Consider the following 27806-nt stretch of genomic DNA (forward strand, 5'->3'; position numbering starts at 1 on the left):
AAAATTTTGAAAATTTTGCGATTTTCCAACTTTGAATTTCTTGCCCTTAAATCACAGAGATATGTCGCACAAAAAACTTGATAAGTAACATTTCCCACATGTTTATTTTACGTCAGTACAATTTTGGAACCCAAATTTTTTTTAGTTAGGAAGTTCATAAGGGTTAAAAGTTGACCAGCGATTTCTCATTTTTACCACATCACAATTGAAATCACTTAGGAGGAGTCTATATGATAGAAAATACCCAAAAGTGACACCATTCTAACAACTGCACCCCTCAAGGTGCTCAAAACCACATTGAAGAAGTTTATTAACCCTTCAGGTGCTTCACAGGAATTTTTTGAATGCTTAAAAAAATGAACATTTAACTTTTTTTCACAAAAAAATTACTTCAGGTCCAACTTTTTTTTATTTTACCAAGGGTAACAGGAGAAATTGGACTGCAAAAGTTATTGTGCAATTTGTCCTGAGTACACTGATACCTGATATGTGGGGGGAACCACTGTTTCTGCACATGGCAGAGCTCAGAAGGGAAGGAGCGCCATATCGCATTTGGAGAGCCCCTGATGTGCCTAAACAGTGGAAACTCCCCACAAGTGACCCCATTTTGGAAACTATATCCCCAAGGAATTTATCTAGATGTGTGATGAGAACTTTGAACCCTCAAGGGCTTCACAGAAGTTTACAACGTTCAGCCATACAATTAAAAAATCATAGTTTTTCCACAAAAATTATCTTCTCACCCCAATTTCATTTTCCCAAGATAAACAGGACCCCAAAAGTTATTGTGCAATTTGACCTGAGTACGCTGATAACCCATATGTGGGGATAAACCACTGTTTGGGCGCATGGCAAAGCTCGGAAGAGAAGGAACGACGTTTGACTTTTTCAATGCAAAATTAGCTGGAATTGAGATTGCGCGCCATGTCGCATTTGGAGAGCCCCTTATATGCCTGAACAGTAGAAATCCCCCACATGTAAACCCATTTTGGAAACTAGACCCCACATGGAACTTATCTAGATGTGTGGTGAGCACTCTGAACCCCCAAGTGGTTCACAGAAGTTTATAACGCCTGGGCATGAAAATAAAAAAATCATATTTTTTACACAAACATGATCTTTTAGTCCCAAATTTTTTTATTTTCCCAAAGGTAACAAGAAAAATTGGACCCTAATACTTGTTGTCCCATTTGTCCTGAGTATGCTATACCCCATATGTGGGAGAAAACTACTGTTTGGGCACACATTGTCACTGAGAAGGGAAGTAGTGATGTTTTGGAATGCAGACTTTGATGGAATGGTCTGCAGGTGTCATGTCGTGTTTGGAGAGCCCCTGATGTGCCTAAACAGAGGAAAACCCTCACAAGTGACTCCATTTTGGAAACTAGACCACCCAACGAACTTATCTAGATGTGTGGTTAGCATTTTGAATCACCAAGTGCTTCACATAAGTTCATAACGTAGAGCCAAAAAATAAAAAAATCATATTTTTTCACACAAAAATGTTATTTTTGCCCTCAATTTTTTATTTTCCAAAGGGTAACAGGAGAAATTGAAGTCGAAAAGTTGTTGTGCAATTTGTCCTGAGTAGGCTGGTACCCTATATGTGGGGGTAAACCACTGTTTGGGTGCATGGCTGAGCTTGGAAAGGAAGGAGCACTGTTTGACTTTTTCAATGCAGAATTGGCTGGAAATGAGATCAGATGCCATGTCGCGTTTGGAGAGCCCCTGAGGTGCCTAAACAGTGGAAACCCCACAATTCTAACTCCAACCCTAAGCCGAACACACCCTTAACCCTAGCCCTAACCCTAGCCCCAACACTAACACACCCCTAACCCTTATCCCAATCCTAACCCTAGCCCTAACCCTAACACACCCCTAACTCTAATCCCAACCCTAACCCTAGCGCTAACCCTAGCCTTAACCCAAACCCCAACACACCCTTAACCCTAACCCAAGCCCTAACACAAGCCCTAACCCTAATCCCAACCCTAACCCTAGCCCTAACCCTAACACACCCCTAACCCTAGCCCTAACCCTAACCCTAATGGGAAAATGAAAATAAATACATTTTTTTAAATTTTGTTATTTTTCCCTAACTTAGGGGGTGATAAAGTGGGGTTTGATTTACTATTTACGTATAGCGGGTTTTTATGTTTGTCACCTGTCACACGCTAAAAGAAGCTTTTTATTGTAAAAATAGTTTTTTGCATCACCACATTTTGAGAGCTATAATTTTTCCATATTTTGACCCACAGAGTCAAGTGATGACTTATTTTTTGCGGGACGAGTTGACGTTTTTATTGGTACCATTTTCTAGCATGTGAAATTTTTTGATTGCTTTTTATTCCGATTTTTGGGAGGCAGAATGAACAAAAAACAGCAAGTCATGAATTTCTTTTGGGGTGGATGTTTACACCGTTCCGCGTGTGGTAAAATTGATAAAGCAGTTTTATTATTCGGGTCCGTACGATTACATCGATACCCCATTTATATCTTTTTTTATGTTTTGGCACTTTTATACAATAAAAACAATTTTATATAAAAAATAATTATTTTTGAATCACTTTATTCTGCGAGCTATAACTTTTTTGTTTTTTGATGATAGCACTGTATGGCAGCTCATTTTTTGCGGAACAAAATGACATTTTCAGCGGTACCATGTTTATTTATATCTGTCTTTTTGATCCCTCGTTATTGCACTTTTTGCTTGGCGGTATGAAGATAAAGCATTATTTTTTGCCTTATTTTTTTTTTTAGGGGTTCACTAAAGGGGTTAACTAGTGGGACAGTCTTATAGGGTGGGTTGTTATGGACGCAGCGATACTAAATATGTATATACAGTATATATTTTTTATTACAGAAAAAAGATTTAGGGATTTTTTTAATTTAGGGTTTTTTTATTATTTTTACACATGATTTTTTTTATCACTTTATTATATTCTCCCAGGGGTTGACATTACTATAAAATGTCAGATCGCTGATCTGACACTTTGCATAGCACTGTGTCAGATCAGCAATCTGACAGGCGCTGCACAGGCTTTCTCAGTTCCTGCTCTCAGCAGGCACTGAGGAAGCCGCCTCCCTGCTCGACCCCGAAGGCCCCCGCGTCCACATTGGATCCGGGGGCCTGCACGGAGGAGACCCTCGAAGCAGCGCGAGCACATTGCTCTGCTCCAAGGGTCTTAGGCTACTTTCCCACATCCGGCTTTTGTACTCCGGCGTCGTGTGGTGAAAAGCCGTAGCAGCGGATCAGTCATGTAGCGCTGACACTGGATGCTTCTGTGTGGCTGGATACGGTGTACCTCAGATTTAAAGGAGCAACACACTCGCACAAAGGTATGATCTGATCCGGGGGACGAGAGAGAGAGAGTGAGAGAGAGATTTTTTTTCCCCTTCATTCGCCACTTCTAGGGTTAAACTCGCAGTGTCTGGGCATGCGCGGTTCCAAAAACCGATCCGGCGCTGTCAAAAAACCATGCGCATGTCAGCGCACCCATAGACTATAATGGGTGGTTGGGTGAAAAAAAAACGCATTGCGTGCGTATGCGTTTTTTGTGGGCAAGTCGGACGCTCAAAAAGCAAAGTGCATTTTGTGCGCCTGAGCGCACACTACAAAAAAACGCATACGCGTACAAACGCATGTGTATGCGCACCCATGTTAAGAATAGGAAAAAAAACGCATGTGTGAAACCAGCCTTAGAGGGGCATAAAATTTGATACACATCCAGAAGGGTGATGATTGGAAAACAGTGTTCTTAAGGTCTGAGGAGCTATTTAAAAATCTTATTATGCCATTTGACTTATCCAATGCATCTGCTGTTTTTAAATTTAAATTTAAATTTTTTAAATGATATTTTCTCTGATTGCATTGGAAGATTTGTTGTGATTTACCTGGATGATATTCTAATTTTCTTGATTTTGACTATCACTAGGAACATGTCTGTGTGGTATTACAAAGGTTGTGAGCGAGAACTCCTTGTTAGCGAAATTAGAGAAATGTGTTTTTTCTGCTCAGGAACTGTTGCAAAGCATTAAGGTCACAAGGTTGAACCCAATCAATTATGGCCTGCACCTTCCTCAAAAATAATGTTCAGGCACTGGCTGCTTCAGAACCAAAGGACAAGGTTCAGGCACTGGCCGCTCCAGGACCAGGGGACAAGGTTCAGTCCCTGGCAGCTCCAGGACAAGGGGATGATGTTCAGGCATTGGCAGCTATTGACTGGGAGCCATCTTGCAGGTGTACTATTTATGCTAAATGCCTCTCAGCAACAAGCTGAGAGCATTTAGCATAATGCGTGCGCAGCCCTTTTATGAACAGGGAAGCATGGGCATGAGAACACTAGATGCACCGCCTGACTGTGGCGCACACACAGACCAGGAAGCAGGAGAATGTCAATAACCACTCTGAGGGATTGGGGTGGTGAGTAGGCTAGCATCCCTGCATGGAGGGGAAGGGAACACCATGCATGAGCAGCAGTGTTACAATGATATTGGAAATCATGAGTTACTTGGTATTAAATTGGCCTTTGAGGAATGGAAACATTTTTTGAAGGGTGGTTCATCAAGTTTCTGTGGTCACTGATAAAAAAATTTAGGTTACATAGAATCAGCTAAATGATTAGCCCCCACACAGGCCATATCATTTTTCTCTAGGTTTAAGTTCTCTATCACATTTATACTAGGTTCTAAGAATGTGAAAGCCGATGCGATATCATGCAGTCTCGATTCACTTTCTCCTCCTGAACCTCCATCCTGCATTATTCCTCAGGGTATTGTGGTTTCTATGGCAACCTCAGAGTTGGAAGAGGAGATCCATAAAATCCAGTCCAGTCCAGACTCCTTCTGCTACTCCAGGATCCAAATTTTTTGTGCCTGTATACCCAAGATTGTGTCTGTTACAGAAATTTCATGATTCTGTCTTGAGTGGTCATCTTGGGGTTACTGCTACACTGAAAGCTATTGTTTGACTTTTTTGGTGGCCATCCATGTATAATGATACTTAAGATCTTGAATCTACTTGTGAAGTCTATGCATGTGCTAAAATCAGTTGTAGCCACACGGCCGGGGAATTGGCTCTATCGTCAATTCCAAAATGACCATGGACTCACCTGTCCATGGATTTCATCATGGATTTGCCTCTGTCTGGTGGGAAAACTACTATTTGGGTGGTTGTTGATCGATTCAGCAAACAAGCTCATTTTCTTCCTTTCTCAGGATTACCTAACCTAAAGACACTCTCCAGGTTGTTTATTTCTCACATTGTAAGGTTACATGGGGTACTATGCTTTCCATTCACTGGCGTACTGCTGTGCTGCTGCCAAAGAAAGGAAGTCAAGTAGCCTGTCCAGTAGCAGATCTTGTCAGTTGTCTTTGGATGAGCCATTGTTTGCTCAGTAGAGCTTTCAGTAACATTACTACTCACTAGAGTTGAGCGACTTTGGTCGGATCGGGTTTCATGAAACAAAATTTGTTTCAGATGAAACTGGTCCGACTAGGGCAAAAAAAGTCGGAGTTTCGTGACCCCAATGCAAGTCAATGAGAAATAAAAGTCGGCATTGAGCAGATGACATTCATCCACTCAATGCCGACTTTTATTCCCCATTGACTTGCATTGGGGTCGGATTTCGGACTTCACACTTTTTTTGCCCTAGTCGGACCAGTTTCATCTGAAACAAATTTTGTTTCAAGAAACCCGATCCGACCAAAGTCGCTCAACTCTACTACTCACCCTATGTACACATCGAACACCAAACCTATTCCTCCTTCCACCACGACGTCACTTTTTCCCAATCATGTGGGATGTACCTTTCCTCTGTTTTAATCATCTGTTTCACAATCCTATGCCAACATCTGTCAGTCACTTGTCAGTAAATTAACAATCTGTATTTATTTGCTGAGATTGTGTGGCTGGACTACAGAAATAGCACAAAAGACATAGATCCTAAAATGTCGACTCCTGGATGAACAACACAATTATCACAAAGGATTTAGATGCTGAAATGTATACTGCTGAGTGGACCACATCATTAGCACAAACTATTTAGACTCTAAAATGTGGCAAACTATTTGGCAAACATCGGGACATTCGCCAATCCAGACGAACCTTGAGGGTGTGTGTACACGCTGCGGATTCTGCTGCGGATCTGCAGTGGTTTTGGCCTTGCGGATCTGCAGCAGTTTTTGCTGCGGTGTACAGTACCTTTATATTCTATGGAAAACAAAAACCGCAGTGCACACGGTGCAGATTTTTACGCGTGGATTTGCTACGGTTTCAGAACCGCAGCATGTCACCTCTTTGTGCGGAATCCGCAGTGGTTTCACACCTGCTCCATTGTAGAATTGTCAAACCACAGGGGAAAACCGCAGGTTAATCCACTGATAAACCGCAGGTCTTTTGACCTTCGGATTTACCTGCGGATTTTGCAAAATCCACACGGAAAAATCCGCAGTGTGTGCACACACCCTGAAAGATTTGCTCATCCCTACTCTTAACATTATGTCTGATTGGGGAGTGTAATTTGTCTCTAAATTCTGGAGAGCTTTTTGTAGTAAACTTGGAATTGACTTGTCATTTTCATCTGTTTACCACCCTAAAACCAACAATCAGATTGAGAGGACAAATCAGTCTTTGCAACAAATTTTAAGGTGCTTTGTGGCAGCTTGGCAGGAGGACTAGTCTTCATTTTTACTGCTCACTGAGTTTGCCTTTAACAATAGGGTAAATCAGTCTACAGGAACCTCGCCATTTTTCTGTAATTATGGCTTTCATTCCCATTTTGGGGAGTTTTCTAGGATTAATTCTGAATTTCCTGGGGTAGAGAGAATGTTGGGACCGCTCAGATTTGCCAAAAATGGAAGGCTGATAGAAAACTTTCAGTGAGTCCCGTTTTTAAGTTTGGGGATATGGTTTGGCTGTCATCCAAAAGCAACAAACTTAAGGTACCATCTGCGAAGTTGGGTCCAAAGTTCATTGGTCCCTATGAAATTCTGGAACTGATCAACCCGTTGGCCATTAGGTTGAAGCTTCATCCATCTCTGCATCCCTAATGTCTACCATAAATCCCTGTTGAAGGAATTTGTCCCCACGGTGGTGTCACCCTTATCCCTGCCTCCTCGAGTTGCTGTTATTGGCAATTGAGAATATGAGGTGCAGAGAACTGTTGACTCTCGTAGGATCAGAAATTCCCACCAGTACCGAATTGACTGGAGGGGATATGGACCTGAGGAAAGATCCTGAATCCTAACTCAAGATGTGAAGACCCGAGTGGTTAGTCAGAGCCTTCTGTAATAACGTGCAGGTGCTGAGTATTTCACCACGGAACAGAGACAGACCAAAAGTTAAAGGGTTTATTTACAGGGGTCAGATTCTCCTCGCAGGGAGAAAATAGTGGGGGTTAAACTGACAAGGTATTAATGATTTAACGCTAAACAAAAACTAGACAGAGTTATCAAACAGTCAAGCAGAACAGCAGTAATTAACAAGTGTTCTTGCAACTTATCAGTCTGGGTCATCTTCTCCAACGTAGGCACCTGCCACAGTGGCACTTGTAGTCTCTGTGGTCTCTGTTAACTCTGTAGTCTCTGTCAGCAAGTAACCGGGGCTTCAGTGGTCAAAGCTGGTGATGTTCCGCACTTTGTTAAGTTTCTCAGCCAGGATCAGGGGCACTGTCCTGCCACAATGGGCCACGGGGCTGCGTACACGGGTCACTGTCTTTGCACGGTCTGGATGATGTGCTCCTCTAGTCAATGGGGAATCTGCGTTCACGTACTCACAGATGGCAGTATCTAAGTCACGTCCTCCTGTCTTAACCCTCTGACCGGGAGTTCTCTCTCTTCTGGTGCGCGAGGCTGCAACCTGCTCTGTCTGCTGCACACACTGCTCTGACCCACACGTGCTCAGCTTTCGTGCTCTTAGCCTGCAATGCTTCCTATACAGCGCCCCTTCACCTTCCCCACTGCTTCTAACAGTCACCTGATTTGTTCAGTCCAGGTCTAAAAGTCTTCCCCCCCTGCAACCTTGCTGCCCAGCTATGTGGTTCAGGACACGGAGCAGAGGAGGTAACCCCCTTCTGATTCTTCTTGTGCTTCACCCCCTTACACTTCCTTCAGAAGTTTCCTGGGATACCTAGGGGTCCCGTGGCCCCCATAGAAGAGGGGGTACTGTATTGATTCCACCCCTCAGTGCTGAGCTGCCTATGCAGTGATTGACACCTCAGTTGTCCAGTCTGGTACAGGGGCATGACAGCTCGGCCGTCCAATCTGAGACTAGAAATTGCTGAGCTCTTGTCAGGTGGTCTGAATTTCCATAATTTCTCAGCTATTTAACTGAGCTGGCAGTCCCAGAGAGTTGTCAGCTGTAGCTTCAGCTAAGTATGGTTTGTTACTCTGTGCCTTGTATTTTGCTCATTGATCTATCGTTGCCTTACCTTGAACCTCGTTCCAACCATTTGTCGATTTAATAATTTTGCTCTGATCCACTATCTTCCTGGTATTATGACCTCGGACTGTGAGCTGACTACGCGTTTGTCTTTTTCTTCTTTTTATGATGTACCCTCCTGCCTTTTGACCATGGACTCCTTGACTATCCAGACTCACGGTTTGTCCATGAGAAATGACTCAGCATCACACTTAATATCTTCATTTTAACCTACTTTCTAGTGCAGTAATGCAATTTGAATTTCATATATTTCATGTTTGCATGCTATAGCATTACAGAGTGCAGCTTTATTTGTTTATCATGTCCCATGTGTGAGCTGACACTGACAAACTGGTCGACCCATGCTTTGCCGTCAGGATTGTGGACTAGGAGGGTATGTGATTTTTTTTTCTTTTCATCAAAATTTTTAGTGTAACTGTGGGTGCATCATAAAGTATGGGTACCCTCATACATTTGAAAGCAAACAGAAAAAAGCAAAAGCGAATAAGGAGGGAAGCCACCCACAAATACAATCATAGTGGGAAATCAGTAATGCTCCCTACAGGACACTTCCAAATATGATTAAAAACCAAGAGAATAACACAGGAGTAAAAGGTCCATGATTATAAAATTATTGAAATTTATTATAATAGTTTAAAATGACAATAGCAATGAGTACACAAATTACAATACAGTACAAAGATCAGGCAATCCTGGCTGAGGTCAGATAATAATAAGATTAGAGCAAATTTGCATAAAATGCAGACAACATATGGGGAATAACAGGCTCACACCTCCTCACAATAGAGGTCATTATATAGATATATAGAAAATAATCAGAGGTGTGAAAAAGTGCTCAAGCAAAGTGCTTACCCATAGTAGAGCTGCACAGGACCACAGACCGCCGCAACCGACGCGCGTTTCACTCACTCTTTTTCAAGGTCCGCACCTTGATAAAGAGTGAGCGAAACGCGTGTCGTTTGCGGCGGTCTGTGGTCCAGTGCACTGGCACTGGAATGCTTGACCGTGTGCATGGCATATGAAGTCAGAAGACTACCAACAAATTTTCAGCATAATGTAGGGCCCAGTGTGAGAAAGATGGGTCTCCCTCAGAGGTCATGGGTCTTCCAGCAGGACAATGACCCAAAACACACTTCAAAAAGAACTAGAAAATGGTTTGAGAGAAAGCACTGGAGACTTCTAAGGTGGCCAGCAATGAGTCCAGACCTGAATCCCATAGAACACCTTTGGAGAGATCTAAAAATGGCAGTTTGGAGAAGGCACCCTTCAAATATCAGGGACCTGGAGCAGTTTGCCAAAGAAGAATGGTCTAAAATTCCAGCAGAGCATTGTACGAAACTCATTGATGGTTACCGGAAGCGGTTGGTTGCAGTTATTTTGGCTAAAGGTTGTGCAACCAAGTATTAGGCTGAGGGTGCCAATACTTTTGTCTGGCCCATTTTTGGAGTTTTGTGTGAAATGATCAATGTTTTGCTTTTTGCTTCATTCTCTTTTGTGTTTTTTCATTTAAGACAAATTTAATGAAGATAATAATACCAAAGAATTTGTGTTTGCAATCATTTTCAGGAAGAAACTGAGTATTATCTGACAGAATTGCAGGGGTGTCAATACTTTTGGCCACAACTGTATGTGGGCCATTATACATCGAGATAGCTAATGTGTGGCCATTACACAACATGGGAGCTAATATTGGGGCCATGATGCATTATGGTAGCTTATGTTTGAGCCATTAAATAGTGTGGGAGCTAATGTGGGGCCATAATACAGCATGTGGACAAAAGAGAAAAGACTATGCATATATGTGGGATCACCACGCCTGAAACATCTAATTGGAAAATTATATAAACTTTATTAATTGCACAAAAGCACCACAAGACACCACAAATTAAAAACAATTAAAACAATCTAGACAGAATGTAAACCGCTGTTAAGATACAGTTAAGATAGTATAAAATAACTGAACTATATTGCTGGAACCTCCAATGATTAAATACAATGTGTGAGTAGAAAGAGACAGGGAATAAACATGAATAGTCCCTGTAAAGAAGAAGCCCTGCAGTGTTTGGTAAATACCTGGTAAAAGGAATACACTGACAAGGGTAACAGTAATAAACCCTCACAACTCAAATCCTGACCCAAAGGTCAGCTAACGCTCCAGAAAGGTAACCAATAGTGTGCAAAAATAATGCGCACCTCAATAGGGAGTGCAATACTTCACCATGGAGCAATCAGTCAGAGGTCCAGTCAAAGTCGCCCCATCGTCTGAGAGCAGTGCCTGCAGCCAAAGCGGGATACAGAGACCCACGCGTTCCGACACCTAAAGTGTCTTTCTCAAGGTGAGTATTGCTGGTGCTTAACCGTGCAGCTATTTAAACCAAATAAATCATGAATAAATCATTACCAGGTGGCAGTTTGTGGCGTGCAGAGTCATAGAGGCACAATGATGACGCAGAGGGGTCAGAGCCCCGGAAACACTGGCTGTATCAGCGCATAGGTTTAGTACGCAGGCGCTGTCGCGGCCGATGCTGTGTTAAGAGAATAAGGTAATGGAAGAGCGCTTAGGACAGAGCAAAGTCTCGTGAGACTTGCGAATCCCGTACATGCACAGACCAAATAAGCGGGTAGTCATGGCGATAGAAAAACATCACACACAGATTCCCACAGTTTGTGTTGGGACACATACTTGGTATACAAACACTATCACAGAGACCGCTGTATTAAGAAGGAGGCCGGCATTCAATACAGAGGCAAGATCTCCCAAACTTCATCGATGCCGTACCTATATAGTATAGCTAAATAAATAGCTGAGGCAATAAGTGGTAGGGGTCGCACGCAGGCTCCCGCTCTTGTGTGATATCCAACTAAGGGTACCAAACCTGCTAATAAAATACAAAAATGAAAAATATTTTACAGAGTTTAAAACCCCGTCCCCATTCAGGATCATGTATATAATATATTTTCGCCAAAAGGCAGAAATAATAATAATAATGATGCCGAACATCACACAGCGTTGTTATAATCCCAAGGAAAAAGAAAAAAAAAAAAAGATAATGTTAAGGCGAATTATGCTGACACAAACACATGCATCCACAATACCATATCCCTAAACTAGAGGACAGCAGCAGCAATCGGCTACAAATATAGCCAAGATATGAAGCACACATCTAAGTGTATGTTCCAAGGAGTGTCCGAATCAACAAAAATGTGTGATTGCTGACATGCTTGTGAAAACAATACATGCCGGACTACTGCAGGTAAGTACCAAACACCACTAACAAAAAATGACAAACTTATCAAATCATATAATATATTCAATCAGGGTTCAAAAAAAAGAAAAAAGGGGGAAATAAATACTTAACAGCAGTTATACGTACTTACTTAAAAATAAAGTTGATGCAGAATATTCTGTGTAAGTTGAGATGTCTACATGGTAAGTAGTTTGCAGGTTATCTGAAGGTAGTGATCTCGTTTTTGATAGCTGCTGATGCTATTGGAACAATGATATATTAAGGTACCAATAAAACATACAAAAGGTCACACCACTCCTCGCATGTCCACCATACTCACTGGTTGTATCTTGACGTTTATATTCTCTTCGGGGTGTTCCCTTTATGGTGGATCAATTGATACAATACTAAATATGAAGAGAATTTCAATTACTAACAGTGACCACAACCTTGATATTCAGTCCCAGTTCCTGGGGTACATATGCACTTACTTGTGCTAGATTTGTTATGCTACCCAGGTGTAAATCCTGATTGACTCTCTATAATGGTCTTTGTTGGCTTTATTTAGAGCCAGTGCAGGGACGATATCCACTGTTGAAAAAAATGACAAAGTGCTGGGTAAGCAGGGATCCACTAAACCCACATAGTGCTAGCGTTCCAGTAGCCAGTTAGTCCTGGTAGGACTTCTATGCACTTACTTCTGGTAATTGCTCTGTCGCAGTCTGGCTGAGGCAGCAGCTGCTGTTAGAGTGATAAGCGATGCAGTGTAAGGAGGGATCCACTAGACACCCTAATTATGCTAGCGTTCCAGTAATCAGTTAGTCCTAATAGGACTTCTATGCACTTACTTCTGGTGCTTGCTCTGGCGCAATCTGGCAGCAGCTCTGGCTGAGGCAGCGGCTGCTGATGGAGCGATAAGCTATGCAGCGTGTAGTAGGGGAGCGGGTAGACGCCAGCAGCTCGTGTACTCCGGCCGGAAGTATTGACGAGGACGCGGCGAGAGTGAGGGGGCGGAGCTACTGTGACGTCACAGGCAGGGAGGAGGACGGGTGCACGAGAGGCACAAACCAACCAACGCGTTTCGAGGGGGCTTCCCTCTTCGTCAGGGCTATGCTGAATGCCTGTTAGCCCGTCCTTATATAATAGCTCACCCAGCTGCAACCCATACCAATCATTAGTCTTGGGCAGAAATGTATGTTTTTTTTTTTTGTTTTTTTTTCTGTGTGTATTGTTGCCTCAAGATACGCCTTGCTGCTATAATTACAATATTAGATTGTTGATTTATTAAAATGGATAGTCCGCTTTGTCTCCTGAATAATAAAAGTATACCTAACTTGTGTGCATAATATACTAAACTAAAACATAACTTTTATTTATACCAATTTTAAGATAATTTCAAATAATTTTACTGGAACTAAATAAATAAAACATGAGTATGGAGGGTTACACAAGCAGATTGACCTTCCGCACGTTAATAAAATAGATACCTATATTTTCTAAAAACCGGAGAAAAGGATAGATTTTTTTTTTTTTTTCTTTTTTTGCTAAAGTGCTGGTAGCACACATATACTTTTTAGAAAATATAGGTATCTATTTTATTAACGTGCGGAAGGTCAATCTGCTTGTGTAACCCTCCATACTCATGTTTTATTTATTTAGTTCCAGTAAAATTATTTGAAATTATCTTAAAATTGGTATAAATAAAAGTTATGTTTTAGTTTAGTATATTATGCACACAAGTTAGGTATACTTTTATTATTCAGGAGACAAAGCGGACTATCCATTTTAATAAATCAAAAATCTAATATTGTAATTATAGCAGCAAGGCGTATCTTGAGGCAACAATACACACAGAAAAAAAAAAAAAAAAAACATACATTTCTGCCCAAGACTAATGATTGGTATGGGTTGCAGCTGGGTGAGCTATTATATAAGGACGGGCTAACAGGCATTCAGCATAGCCCTGACGAAGAGGGAAGCCCCCTCGAAACGCGTTGGTTGGTTTGTGCCTCTCGTGCACCTGTCCTCCTCCCTGCCTGTGACGTCACAGTAGCTCCGCCCCCTCACTCTCGCCGCGTCCTCGTCAATACTTCCGGCCGGAGTACACGAGCTGCTGGCGTCTACCCGCTCCCCTACTACACTCTGCATAGCTTATCGCTCCATCAGCAGCCGCTGCCTCAGCCAGAGCCGCTGCCTCAGCCAGATTGCGCCAGAGCAAGCACCAGAAGTAAGTGCATAGAAGTCCTATTAGGACTAACTGATTACTGGAACGCTAGCATAATTAGGGTGTCTAGTGGATCCCTCCTTACACTGCATCGCTTATCACTCTATCAGCAGCCGCTGCCTCAGCCAGACTGTGACAGAGCAATTACCAGAAGTGCATAGAAGTCCTACCAGGACTAACTGGCTACTGGAACGCTAGCACGATTTGTGGGTTTAGTGGATCCCTCCTTACCCAGCACTTTGTCATTTTTTTCCACAGTGGATATCGTCCCTGCACTGGCTCTAAATAAAGCCAACAAAGACCATTATAGAGAGTCTATCAGGATTTACACCTGGGTAGCATTACAAATCTAGCACAAGTAAGTGCATATGTACCCCAGGAACTGGGACTGAATATCAAGGTTGTGGTCACTGTTAGTAATTGAAATTCTCTTCATATTTAGTATTGTATCAATTGATCCACCATAAAGGGAACACCCCGAAGAGAATATAAACGTTAAGATACAACCAGTGAGTATGGTGGACATGCAAGGAGTGGTGTGACCTTTTGTATGTTTTATTGGTACCTTAATATATCATTGTTCCAATAGCATCAGCAGCTATCAAAAACGAGATCTCTACCATCAGATAACCTGCAAACTACTTACCACGTAGACATCTCAACTTACACAGAATATTCTACATCAACTTCATTTTTAAGTAAGTACGTATAACTGCTGTTAAGTATTTATTTCCCCCTTTTTTTTTTGTATACATCTGCTCAGCATAGCGCGGTGAATCACACAAATATACGGTTCGCTCAGACTTTATAACAGGAGCCGACACAGTCCTGTCTCTTCACCAGCTGCATCTGAGTTTTTTGGATAGGTAGCGCCCGTGTTACTTTACCGTAATTATTAGGGTTAAAAAAAAAACGATAAACCGAAGCTCATAGAACCAATAGATGAAATACACCCCTATTATTCACAGGGCTAAGAGGACCACAGATGGCATACATATACACTAATATCCCAAATTAAAACAGTACAGCATGGGAGCTAATGTTTAATGTTGGGGCCACTATACAGTGTAATAGCTAATGTTTGATCCTTTAAATATAGTGGGAGCTACTGCGGGGTCATAATACAGCGAGGGAGCTAACATTGGGGCCATTATACAGAGTGGGAGATAATATGGGGGCCATTATAAAGTGCGGGAGCTAAAATCAGCGCCCTTATACAGCGTGAGAGATAATATAAGACTATAATACAGTGTGGGAGCTAATGTTGGGGCCATTTTACAGTATGTGTTTTAATGAAGTCAGTAAGGACATGTGCATAGGGGAGCTGTGGGCCTATCATACTGTGCATAGGGGAGCTGTGGGTTCATTATACTTTGTATGGGAAGCTGTGTGCCAATTATACTGTGTATAGGGGAGTTGTACATGGGGAACTCTGGAGACATTTTTAAATGTTATGTGGGCACTTAATATCAAACTCAAATACATAGAGGGCCAAAATAAAAAACTTGGACAAAGACAAAGGTCCAACCTTGATAACGTTTTAAAAAAATGTCTACAATTGAAGACATTTTTACTTATTATCAAATATAACAGTAAAACTCTTCATATATAACACCAAACTTAATTTGTTTGCCCCACAATCAAAGAACACTTTAATTAAAAGCTCTTAGAATAAAATAAACATATAATCACAAATGGGGCATATTGAAATAATATAATATGTTATTAAAGAGCAGTAAATAGCATATGGCCCAATGACCTAATTTAAATATGTAATAACAAAGGAAAAAACCTTCAATTAATAATTAATACAGCTAAAGTATGTTGCCAACAAAAATGCGACCAAACACAGTATGATATCCCTACAGTGAATTCCTCCACAGTACATGACGTAGGTATTGCCAAGTGGTTTACCTCAGGGGGAGACCAAGCATCTTGACTTTCCCCCGTTACCCCTGCGTGACCATGAAAACCCCCCACCCCCTGACCGGCGCCAACTAATACACGGACACAAGTATTTTCTTTGGAATTTTTATGGCCACAGCAGCCTTTTATTATACCAACGAAACAAACAGTAAACACTGTATCATAAATAACATAAGTACAATGACTTGAACACTGGAAGGAGAAGTCCTTGAAGCCACAAGATCATGGTGAAGTAGTCCAAAAATACTGTGAACAAACCCCGTACATTTGCTCCCAGCCGTTACCCCACAGGCTCGGGAGCACTAGCACACCAATAGATATTGTCCACGAACTACTTGGAGATCCGCCCTCTTCCGACGGAAAACTCCCCATCCACCTTTCACCAGATCACAACCAGCATACCTTTTAACGAAGGAGACCCTACACACCGAGTCTCCAAAACCAATTTCCACCGACTTCAAGGACTCCCCCCTCCTCCAAAACTGCCACAACGAGGGGGCCTTGAAAACCTCAATGACCCGAGACCCCCTCAACCTGCCATGCAACGGCCTTTTCTATACCGTCCTGAAGGGCGAGGACCCAAATATCGGAACTCACTGCATTTAAATGGATCCCGTCCGCCAACCAAAAAATCACCCTCGCCCTTCTCCAAATCGAAATGCTGCACGACAACTCCCCCATTTCGAACAATAAAAGCAGACACCGCTCTATTAACTTTTATCCTGGCCTGATTAACCTTCTCCAATGATCTCATAGACCGCCAACGCCTGCGTGGCACAATTTCAGACCACACAATAGTGACCCCCCGGTACATCAACCACAACCTTAAGCAATCCTGCTTAATGTCCTTGACCAACTCCCGAAAAGGCCGAACCGCCAGATCGGTACCCCCAGCGTGAATAACGAGAATATCCGGTGCACGGTCCAACCAGGCGCATTCATGGATCTTCGGCAACACCCTTCGCCACGCCAGGCCCCTGAAACCGAGCCACCGCACCACCGCCACGGCCCTGGGAACCCCCAGCTGTCTGCCTTCGTTCCTGACATTGGCTCGCAATGCTCCCCAATAAAGGAAGGAGTGCCCAAAAATCTAGACCAGCAGTGGCTCAGCACCTGAAACACAAAATGACACTAACAGAAAAACATACTTACAGCTTAAATTTAATGCCAACCCACTCAAACTCCTGTGCATACCCATGTTCAGGAACCAACCAAACCCCCCCTATGTTTCCAAATTAAGGCCGAACATAACTGCGGTACCGATTAAACCTCCACTCGCCAATGCGCTGTATTAAAGAGGGACCTAAACCAAATGCCGCCGCCTCAGTCGCCGCTCCTATTATAAATGAATGAGAGGCAATGCAGGAGTCATCTATCCCCAAACCCCAAATGGATTTTTTAAAAACCGCGCCAAACTGATACCGAGACAAACTACCCCAGTCTGCGTGGCACAACAAGGAACCACTCAAACTGGGACAAAGCTCCCAAAAACTCCGCAAGCACTGAACAGGGCACATTAACGAACCACACATGCCCTCAACACCACCCGGCGTCCTTTTCCGGACTGGTCCGTTTTGGACCTTCGCAGCCAAAATTCAACCCCCCGTGAGGTCAACACCACATCCCTGGCTAACAAGCCACCCATCGACTCTTTATTGGGAGACACAAGCTCCCCCACCCGCAAAGCCCAAAAAAATGCAAACAAGAAGGCCAGGCGAAACAACAAAACCTCATATCGATCTGAACAGACCGACTCCAGAACCCGACCCAATTGCTCCAGAAGATTAAAAGATACAGGCCATCTTAAATCACCCCCACCTCTGACACGGCGGAAACCTTTTGCCGCCTGTTTGACCAAAAATGTTTTCGTAAAATCCCTGCTCCCACGCAACCGAAAACCAAAAGACAAACTCGCTAACAAGCGCGTTACCTTTGCACGGGACCAACCCTTGTTCGCACCTCGCCCCAACTAGGACAACAACATTCCCTCCTGCTCAAGCCCGGCTCAACTGGTTTGGCCGGCTGTAAGAACCTCTTCCCACATCCGCCACACTGCCCGGTAAGCCTCCCAAGTTTTTGGTGCCAATGACGATTCAATCAGTGACTCTGCGGCCTGTAAGCCACCCTCCACAGCTCCTCCGGACAAGTTAGACCCTCGAACTCTGCTTCCGGAGCCAAAGAACGAAAACGATCCCACTGCGAACGAGAGAGCGTCAGCTATCTCATTCCTCACGCCGGGCACGTGCGTCGCTGTCACATGGGCATTCAAAGACAAACACAAAAGCACCAATTGCGGTAAAACTTGAACAACTGGAGGGGACGACGCGGTAAGACCATTAATCGTGCTCACAGCGCCCATATTGTCGCAATTAAAACGAACACGCCGGTTCCTTAAATCCCGCCCCCCAAATGCACCGCCACCAGTATTGGAAAAATCTCCAACAACATGATGTTGTGCACCAGACTGGCCGAAACCCACGTGTCAGGCCATTGAGCTGCGCACCATTGCCCTCTGAAATAGGCACCAAAACCGATCCTGCCAGCCGCGTCAGTAAACAAATCCAATGCATCGTTACCTGCCACATCTGCCATTACCAAAGAGCGACCGTTGTACTCCTCCAAAAAGGACTCCCAGACCGCCAAATCGGCCCTTAGCTCCGACGACAACCTAACAAAATGGTGGGGAGCCCGAATCCCCGAAGTAGCGCTAGCCAGCCTATGCGAAAAAACTCGACCCATCGGCATAACCCGACAAGCAAAGTTGAGCTTCCCCAACAGCGACTGAAGATCGCGCAGCGATATTTTCCTCAAACGACGTGCTTGGACCACTTCAGACCTCAAATCCACTAGCTTGTCCTCAGGCAACCTGAATTCCCATTCAACTGTATCAATGACAATCCCCAATAAACGCAAACTCGTGCTAGGGCACTCTGTTTTCCCGGGTGCTAACGGGACACTGAAACGATCAGCCACCCACTCAATGGCTTTCAAAATCCTGAAACAACGCGACGAATCCGTCGGAACAACACACAAAAAGTCGTCCAAATAATGAATAACCGAGTTGAAACCGGAGACGTCGCACACGACCCACTCAAGAAAGGAATTAAACGCCTCGAAATACGCACAAGACAACGAACAACCCACAGGTAAGCACCTATCCACAAAAAACCTGCCCTCCCAAAAACAGCCCAGCAGCTTCACGCTTTCGGGGTGAAGTGGTAATAGACGAAAAGCGGATTTGACATCAGTTTTTGCCATAAGGGCACCGCGCCCACATTTTCGCACCCACCGAGCCGCCTCGTCAAACGAAGAGTATACCACCGAACAAAGCTCCGGATCAATGCCATCATTAACCGACCTCCCACGTGGGTAGGACAAATGTTGAATGAGACGAAACTTATTCGGCTCCTTCTTCGGAACCACCGCAAAGGGGAAACCACCAAATCTGGAAAAGGAGGGGAAACGAAAGGGCCCGCCATGCGGCCTAACGAAACTTCCTTTCTGAGTTTCTAAGAAACAACTGCGGAATGCTCCAAGGCTGAGCGCAAATTTTTCAAAACTAACGGGATTTCAAACGGAGGACCCGGAATGCAAAAACCCTCTTTAAAACCTGAATACAACAACCACGCTCTTTCCCTATCCTGGTTCCTATTTAGATAGAGAACCATCCTTTCCAGATTCACTGGAGTCTCCCCTTTGTGAATTTCCACCCCCAGCTCTCGACTTCCCTTTTTTGAAACACTTTGACGCTCCATGCGAGGCGCCATTACAATTAGAGCAGAGGTGTTTGAATTTACAATTGGCCCCGAACTTACACTGGCCATCATTAAACTGCCAGCACACCCCCGCCTTGTGAGTTCCTGTCTGCCCTTGACTTCCGCCACCCGTGGAGCTGGAGTTGCCACTACTCTGGCTGGTGCTTCCAGACCCCCATACTTATTTTGCGCTATCACACGCATCCACAATCCAATATCTTTTTGGTCCCAGCGAATAGCCGGACGCACAGCTTTCCTCAGACGGAATTGCTCATTGTACCTCAGCCACGCCTGACCGCCATACACTCTGTAAGCCTCCCCTATAGCGTCCAGATAACAAAAAAGAGCTGAGCAATTGTCAGGGGCCTTTTCCCCAATAACGCTAGCCAAAATGGCAAAAGCTTGCTGCCAATTTACAAATGTCTGAGGGATCAAACGCCACCTGAGCTTTTCCTCCTCCTCCTTTTTGCTATCCTCTTTCTTGCTTTTCTCTAAATTAAACTTCTCAAGAGGCAGCAACGAAAATATTTCCACATACTCATACTTCCAAATCTGCTCTTTCACCTCTTTTTTTAAGTGAGCCCCCAACGAACCTTCAAAGCAAACGTACACCTCGCCATGCACCCGATCATCTAAATGCACACGACACTCTCTCTCTTTTTCGGTTTGTACAGACACGGACACTGACTCGCCGGAGCAGGGGCTCGGCTCTAAACCGCTCTGACCAGACGACCCCCCAACTTGCGACCCAACCCACGCTGCTACCGGCGACGACCCCACAAAGCCACGCTCCAAGCGTGACAGCAAACTACGCACATCCGCAAGCATATCACACACTCCCCTGGCCGCCTCCGTACCGCTCAACCCAGCACCCACCCCAACACTACCAGGTTCAGCCAAGGGCCCCCTTTTCACTACTAAGGAAGACAAAAGCGGGTGACAAACAGGGGATATAGACACATACTCACCGGGCTGCGAGGGGGCTGTGTGCCTTCCAGCCGGAAAGCCTGGATCCCCCGAAGCCTCGCGGACCTCGCGACTCCCGTTGGCGGACTCGCTGCCGCGTTGTTGGTCCCCGAACATCCCCGCAGCGAGGACCGGGGTGGGAGGCCTGAACTCCTGGATTGAACCAGGCAGCGGTACCCCCAAAGCTGATGCCTCCTGGCTCCACTCGCTGGGAGCTCCTGGCGGCGTGCCGTCCTGTTGCACCTGGGCATCCAGGGCCCCCCACGATAGCTGGGAGCCCAAAATCATTCTCTGGCCTCTGACTCTTCTTGCAGCAGGCGCCGACCCCACCATGCTGCCTGCCACTCCTGCCGCAGCCCCAGAGCTTGAAGATCTAATCGCCGTGTCTAAGGCAGTTGCAGCTGCGGGGCCTGTGCAGCGGTGCCCCCCTGTCGAAACCAATGCCCTCTCACTGCTGGGGGATGATGAACCTGGCCCTGCTACCCGGCAGGCCGCCACTCTGGTGGCGGCCGACGTCCTCATAGCTGGGGAGGCAGGCCGCGCGGCGTGCCCGTCACTGCCGGCATCCCCCGAAGGAGCAGGGAAAGCGTGAAGCCGGGCGCGTGCTGACTCCTCCCCCCTTCTGTACCGAGGCGGAGGCCCAGACACCGGGGAGCGGTGTCGGGTGAGAGCCGTTCCGGAGGCCTCACCCGCCTTGATCTCCGCTCCCTCCCAACGGCCTGGCAGCAGGCCTGTGACTTGAGCCTCCAACCATCCCAGAGGCTGCCCCAGCGCTGCAGCCCGCAGCCTATCCAGGGCCTCTTCCACTCCAGCCATCCCGGTGAGTGTGTAGTACTGCTTTTGAGCTGGGAGAGCGGGAACAGAGGGCGGGAACACCCTCGACCCTCACCTAAATACCCCCTGGCTCCCACTCCCTGTTAACCCCTCCCCCAACTAAACCCTTCAAGCCCCCCATCATGATGGCCTCCGCCTACGCCTCCTATGGGGACCGGGAGGCTTACTCTGGCCATTTCTTCCACATGCACGGTATGATGACCCTACTGTACTCACCCAGTAAAGTATGATAATCATCAACACAGTAAGATGCCCCAACTGTGAACCCCACAAAACCCTCTACACAGTATAATGGATCCCACAGAGTCCTCCATACAGTATAATGGCCCAACATAGTCTTCTATACAGTATAATGGGCTCCACATAGCCCTCCATACAATGAAATGGGCCGCAAATAGTCCTTAATACAGTATAATGTGTTATACATTGTCCTCCTTATAGTATAATGGGTGTCACATAGTCCTCTACACAGAATAATGGACCCCACATAGTCCTCCATACAGAATGCTGGACCCGATATAGTTCTCCATACAGTATAATGGGCCCCACCTAGTCCTCCTTATAGTATAGTGAAGGGGTGGTGCTGGTGTCCTGGGCAAGATATAACCACACTAGAGCCAGATTTGGTTAATTGGCCAGAGTTTGCCATGTGTTCTATAGGGGAACAAAGGTGATTGTAACTGAAAAGGTGCGCAATGGGCATAATTAATATCTAGGGGCAAAATGTCGACACTGTTTTCTAGGGCATTAACACAGGGCATTAATATTTTCTAATGGTCAATTTTACCATGTAGAGGGCACAAAAGAGGCATTTTGCTTTGTAAGGTGCACATTGTAAGATGATGAACATTATTTGGTGGAGGCACAGGGGTGGGCATTATTAGGTGGGGCACAGGGGTCGGCATTATTAGGTGGGGAACAGGGGTGGGAATTATATGGTGGGGGCACAGGAGTGCACTGCTATTGTGCCAAATAGCAGATGCCGTAACAGGGACACAGATGGCAGCAGCAGCTCAGCATTGGGTTGAGTTGTTTGTGCAAGTTGGAAATAGAAGGGGAGGTAACTGGAAATGTGAGCAGTCAAATGTGTCTTTGTTGTCATCTTTGCAGACAAGTTCTTACTGGATGAAGTTGTCATGTTGTTCTGGGCCAAATGGAAAAGATGGGAAAAGTGAACGACCATCAGAAAGAACATCAGTCGTAAGTCACCATCTATAACTGTACTGTGATCTCTTATTTGATCTACCGCTATATGGCCACAATATGACAGTAATATCATTGTTGGTCTTTGTATTGTGAGTTATTTTCAGTAACAGCCCGGTCATCTGATGAGGTTCCCCTCTACCCATAGATAGGCTGCTCAACATATTCAGGGTTACAGGTTAGGGGCCCACCCAGAGGTTTCGTCCCCACTCCACCTTAGCTGAACTCTTAGCTATGCCTCTGATAAGGCTACATTTACACATTCCGTGCTATTATTACATCTGTGTAAAACAGATTGTTTTATTTGTTGTGTCATCCCTTTTGACTCTACTTTGCATCTTTGTTGCATCCATTTGCTTTTCATCCTTTTGTCAAACCTGATAAAGGTAGACTGTTGGAACTTTTATTTATTTATTGGCTCTTAAAAATGGACTAGTGAAAAATAGATGTATTACCGGTATGTTTATCCGTATTATATGAATCCTTATGGACTTTAATGATCTGCAAACAGATAAGAATAGGACATGCTCTGTCTCATGGACAGGACACATTGATCACTTTTTTTTAACATTTAAAATGGATGTGTGCGTGTATCAATCAAACTCTATGAGTCTGTGTTCTGTCTGAGAAAAAGAACAACAGCACTCGGACATGTCACACGGAGGTGTGAATGCAGCCTAAGGGCTCATACTCCCATGCGAGAAACTCGGACGAGTCTTGCACGTCAATACTCGGCACTGCCGCCAGCACTCGGATCGGAGCGTTCCGCTGCATAGAAATACATGGAGCCGAAAGCCCTGATCGGAGTGCCGGCGGCAGTGTCGGGTATTGACGTGTAAGACTCATCCGCGTTTCTCGCATGTGAGTATGAGCCCTAAAAATAACAATCATTACGGCAGCAGATCGAGTTGACAACAAAATACCTAAAGGTAAGGAATATTAATTTACTCTATGGTATTTACCAGTTTATATTCCCAGCATATGGCTAGTTAGGTCTCAAACTGTAAAGTAGCCATGAAGCATAATTGATGCCACTGTCATTGTGTGGATAGGGGAGGGTCCTAATATCAAATCCCCTGATTACTGTAATGGAAAAACTTATTGAAACAGAACATACAGAAAACTCCAGCACACATTACTGCAGGAAATTTAGTCTTAGTCTGTTAGTTTTGTGATACATTTCCTCCAATCTGGAAAAGAAATGAAGGTATGGCTATAATTCCCAAACATAGGAATTGTACCAAACACAAGCTCAAATATTAGCATTCAATGCCTCAAATGTCTCAGAACTTGTGTCATTCCCTCTGTAGTTTTCAGACAGAAGATTTAAGCTGTCAGAATAGTGCATATCAGCAGAATGAAATGCCTTCACCTAAGCCTGTCTGATATTTAATACCATGGCACAAAGGTTATGATGAAATTATGGCCCTATCAATCTCTTAGTGCTAAATGTGCTGTTATAATCACAAATGATTCTTTTCACAGCCAGAGGAAGTGAAGTGAGACCTATAAAACCAGGTGTATTTGCTATAAAGAAATCAGGCAATGATTAGAAAAAAATATAATACTGTTTAATATAGATAGATAGATAGAGATAGATAGATACAGAGTATATATATATATATAGTGAGGCAGTGGCAGGTGTTACATATGTGGGTCGCTGTGTGGTCCCCCAGGAAGCGCACACGCACAGAGGCATATTGATGTCATGGGGGTACATTGCAGTCACAGGTGCAGCTGTGATTGCAATTGTGAGGCATTGACCCGTGTGACATGTAGGGTTCGCCGTGTATTCCCCCCAGGATGCTCATGGAGGCATATTGAGGCCATGAGAGTGCATTGCAATCACAGGCATAGCTGTGATTGCAATGTAGAATAAAAAAATATGTGTTAGCCTTGGGCATGCTAGTGTCCAGGGCAGAGTTGGGAAAACCTGCTCTGGGTTTTTGGGTTTTGAAGCAGACTACAGGGTGATAGTCGTGCAGTCCGATTCATTCCCAGCCTGGGTTTTCCATGTGGCTGAAGGCCACAGATTCTAGTTAAAAACCCTGCAGTATAAGGTTTGGGTGGGTCAGGGCCAGAGTCAGTTGGTGCTTGTTAGAGTGCAGAGCAGTCAACTTTGCAGAGCTCCATCTGTGTAAGGCAACACAAGCAAGAGAGCCAAACAGCCAAGGGAGCTGAGAGGTTTGGCATCCACAGCATACAAAGTGGTGTAGTTGCCCACGGCAATTTCAAGGAGGAGGACTGGCATGTTTACTGACTGCAAACTGGAGAATATGGTTCCCGGCTGCAATACGGAGAATATCGGGCAATGTGTAGTGCTGTGAGTTGAGCAAAAGAAGAAAGACGCGCACTCTTGCTGTGGAGGAGATAGGTGCTGACTGTACGTGGAGGGTCCACAAACAGTAGTCAGTAGATAAACAGTCGCACTCAAGTGTGGATTAATCTTGCAAAAAATCTTGAAGATTTTGTGAAATTTTTGGATTTTTATTTTATTTCAAATGCATCAAATAGTGTAACACCGCAGACAAAAGAAGTATCCAAAATGTGGGTATAATATCATAATCCAGGATATGAGTATACTATGGTTACGTTTCGACCTACTAAGAGACCTTTCTCAAACCATACTGCAAAATAAAATAAAAAGCAATTACAACCATGAATATGGACGACAAACTCGCGGAAAGCTGGAAAAGAAAAAATAAACATGAGAAAAATGTGAAAAAAAATTATAAAAAAAAAAAATATTTTTTTAAAAAAAATACTAACAAAAAAAACACAACAGAAAAGTAGTGCAAAAAAACCCCTAAAGGCGAAACATATATCTATACAAATTTAAGCACAACAACATAAAGGTCCCTAAGGCAATTAGGAAAATGTCATATAGAGAGTAAAAAAATTAAATTAAGCAAGTGCTAGAGAGACTATTGGCCACAAGTCAATTTTAACATTCTAGGCATCAGGAGTAACAATGGGGATAAGCAGCAGACCTAGATGAGACATATTATAGTATTGTCTCTGTACATGATGAAATAACAGGGGTGGTGGAAACACAAGGCAGGCAAATAAGGCAGATATACTGAGTACTAACCTCAAGTAGTATCAAGGAAAAGATTAATTAGAGCATTTTCAGAAGTCCCAAACAGGGGCTGTAGGAGAAAACATGAGAAATGAATGTGGAGAAGAAAAAAATGGATCAGAAGGAGATGTTATGCACCAGGTGGTGCTGCAGAGCTGACCTGATGGCATGGGAGCAGCCTGGACCTGCGGTGTTGTAAGTGTGTGCTGAAGAAAGCGCGGTATATATATGTGTATTAAGAAGGTGCAGGATGATGACGTCATAAAGCCAACGTGGCTAGAGCGTCCTGGCGTCTGTATGGGGTTTGCAGCATAGGGAGGGAGAGAGAGCAGAGGGAGGTCAGGCTGAGGGCAGTGTGTGTTTGGAAGAAGGCATGCGGTAGCTCAGAGCAGTACCTGCACTGTTGAAGGAGAGACTCAGTAGTAGAGGGAGGGGCGAGAAGGGGAGAGAACAGTTTATGATAAATGAGAGAGAGGAAGGAATGAAGTTGGAAATGTGTAAATAAATAAAAAAGAAGTAGAGGGGAAGAAAAATAAAGATAAGAAAAGCGGGTTAATAAATAAGAAGAAGGGATATAGGAGGAAAAAGGGGAAAAAAATAAAACATGGAAAAAAATAAATGAAATGGGAAAAATAAATTGAAAAAATAAAAAGTAGAAAAATTTAAAAATTAAAAAAATAAAAAATAAATAGTAAGATGAAAATAAAGAACAAAAAATAAAAAAATGAAAAAATAAAAAAATGAATTAATGATAGAATTTGAGAGAAAATGTGAAAAAAAGGGGGAAAAAGGGAATATAATAATAATAATAATAATAAAAAAGGGGAAAGAAGAAAAAGAAAAAGAAAAACGAAAAACGGATGAAAAATAAAAAATGAAAATAGAAAAAATATATTTATATACGGGAATACTCACCCATGCGGGGGAGGGGGGAAAAAAAATTAGTGGATCTGTAAGATAAAGAAATAAAAAGGATTGAGATACAATGAGATGGAAAGCCGCCATTCCACCACCCTAAGGGATAAAAAGACAACATAATATTAGGTTAATAATATATGTGAATACATGCTTAAACCAAAGATGCATAAAATAGGTAGAAATCCAAGGAACTAATGTGGGCTAAGGTCCAACTCACGGTTAAGGCCTTTAGGGGCCAAAGTCTGTAACCTATATATCCAGAAGGATTCCCTTGATTTTAGGAGCTTGATGTGGTCACCTCCCCTGCGCGGTCTTTCAACTTTTTCTATAACCTGGAACCTGAGTTGAGATACTGAGTGGTTGGCGTTGATGAAGTGATAAGGGATTGGAAGCCAAGTCTTCTTGCACCGGATAGTTGATTTATGGCTCGAAATTCTGTCGCGTACGTGCTGAGTAGTTTCGCCAACGTATAAAAGGCCACATGGGCACTTAATTAGGTAAACCACATAGTTCGTGTCACATGTAAAAAAGCCCCTGATGCCATAGCGTTTGCCAGTACGTGGATGTGTTATGTCGCTCCCCTTGATCACATTGGAGCAACAAGCGCACCCAAGACAGGGAAATGTGCCCTTTCGTTCAGTTCCAAGAAAGGTCTGTCTAGGAGTTCTAGTTAGACTACCAATATCGGCTCTGACCAGCTCATCTCGGATGTTTCTAGGACGGCGTTTGCACATAAGTGCTGGTGTTTTAAATGCCTCAATGTGGGGATAGGATCTAGGTAGAATTGACCAATGTTTGTGGATAATGTGATAAATTTTGGGCATAACAGGATGGTGGGTGTGTACGAAGGTGACACGTTCGCCTTTGGGTTGAGATAGTTGCAGAGGGCAAGGTTCCAGGGCACGGCGTGTTTCACTTTCAAGAAGTTTGGTGGGATAATGCCTTGCTTTGAATTTGTCTGACATTTCATTGAGGCGAATGGGAGCCAGAGTAGGGTCTATGACAATTCTAGTAACGCGTGTGAACTGAGAACGGGGGAGACTATCCTTGGTAGAGGCAGGGTGACAGCTTGTGTAATGAAGAAGGAAGTTGGAGTCGGTGGGTTTAACATATAGATCAGTAGAGAGTGTACCAGTGCAGGACTTGATTACTAGTGTATCCAGGAAAGAGATCTGTGAAGAATTGCAATTAAGGGTGAACTGTAATTCAGGTCTGATAGAATTAAGATGTTCCG

At 44.0% G+C, this 27806-nt stretch overlaps 1 long non-coding RNA gene across 1 annotated transcript in view; it reads right to left on the reverse strand.

Moving 5' to 3' along the window:
- LOC141095141 (uncharacterized) overlaps positions 1–26286 on the reverse strand; it is a 30278-nt gene extending 3992 nt beyond the window's left edge. The window contains exons 1-2 of the long non-coding RNA XR_012233319.1: positions 25815–26286; positions 25667–25724 (exon numbers count right to left, since the gene is read on the reverse strand). This is a non-coding gene — a long non-coding RNA (uncharacterized lncRNA). The remainder of the gene's footprint in view (positions 1–25666; positions 25725–25814) is intronic.
- Between the last annotated feature and the right edge of the window lie 1520 nt (positions 26287–27806).

The sequence above is a fragment of the Dendrobates tinctorius genome, unplaced genomic scaffold (genome assembly GCF_039654945.1).
Source record: "Dendrobates tinctorius isolate UK_male_01 unplaced genomic scaffold, ASM3965494v1 ptg000067l, whole genome shotgun sequence".
NCBI lineage: Eukaryota > Metazoa > Chordata > Amphibia > Anura > Dendrobatidae > Dendrobates > Dendrobates tinctorius.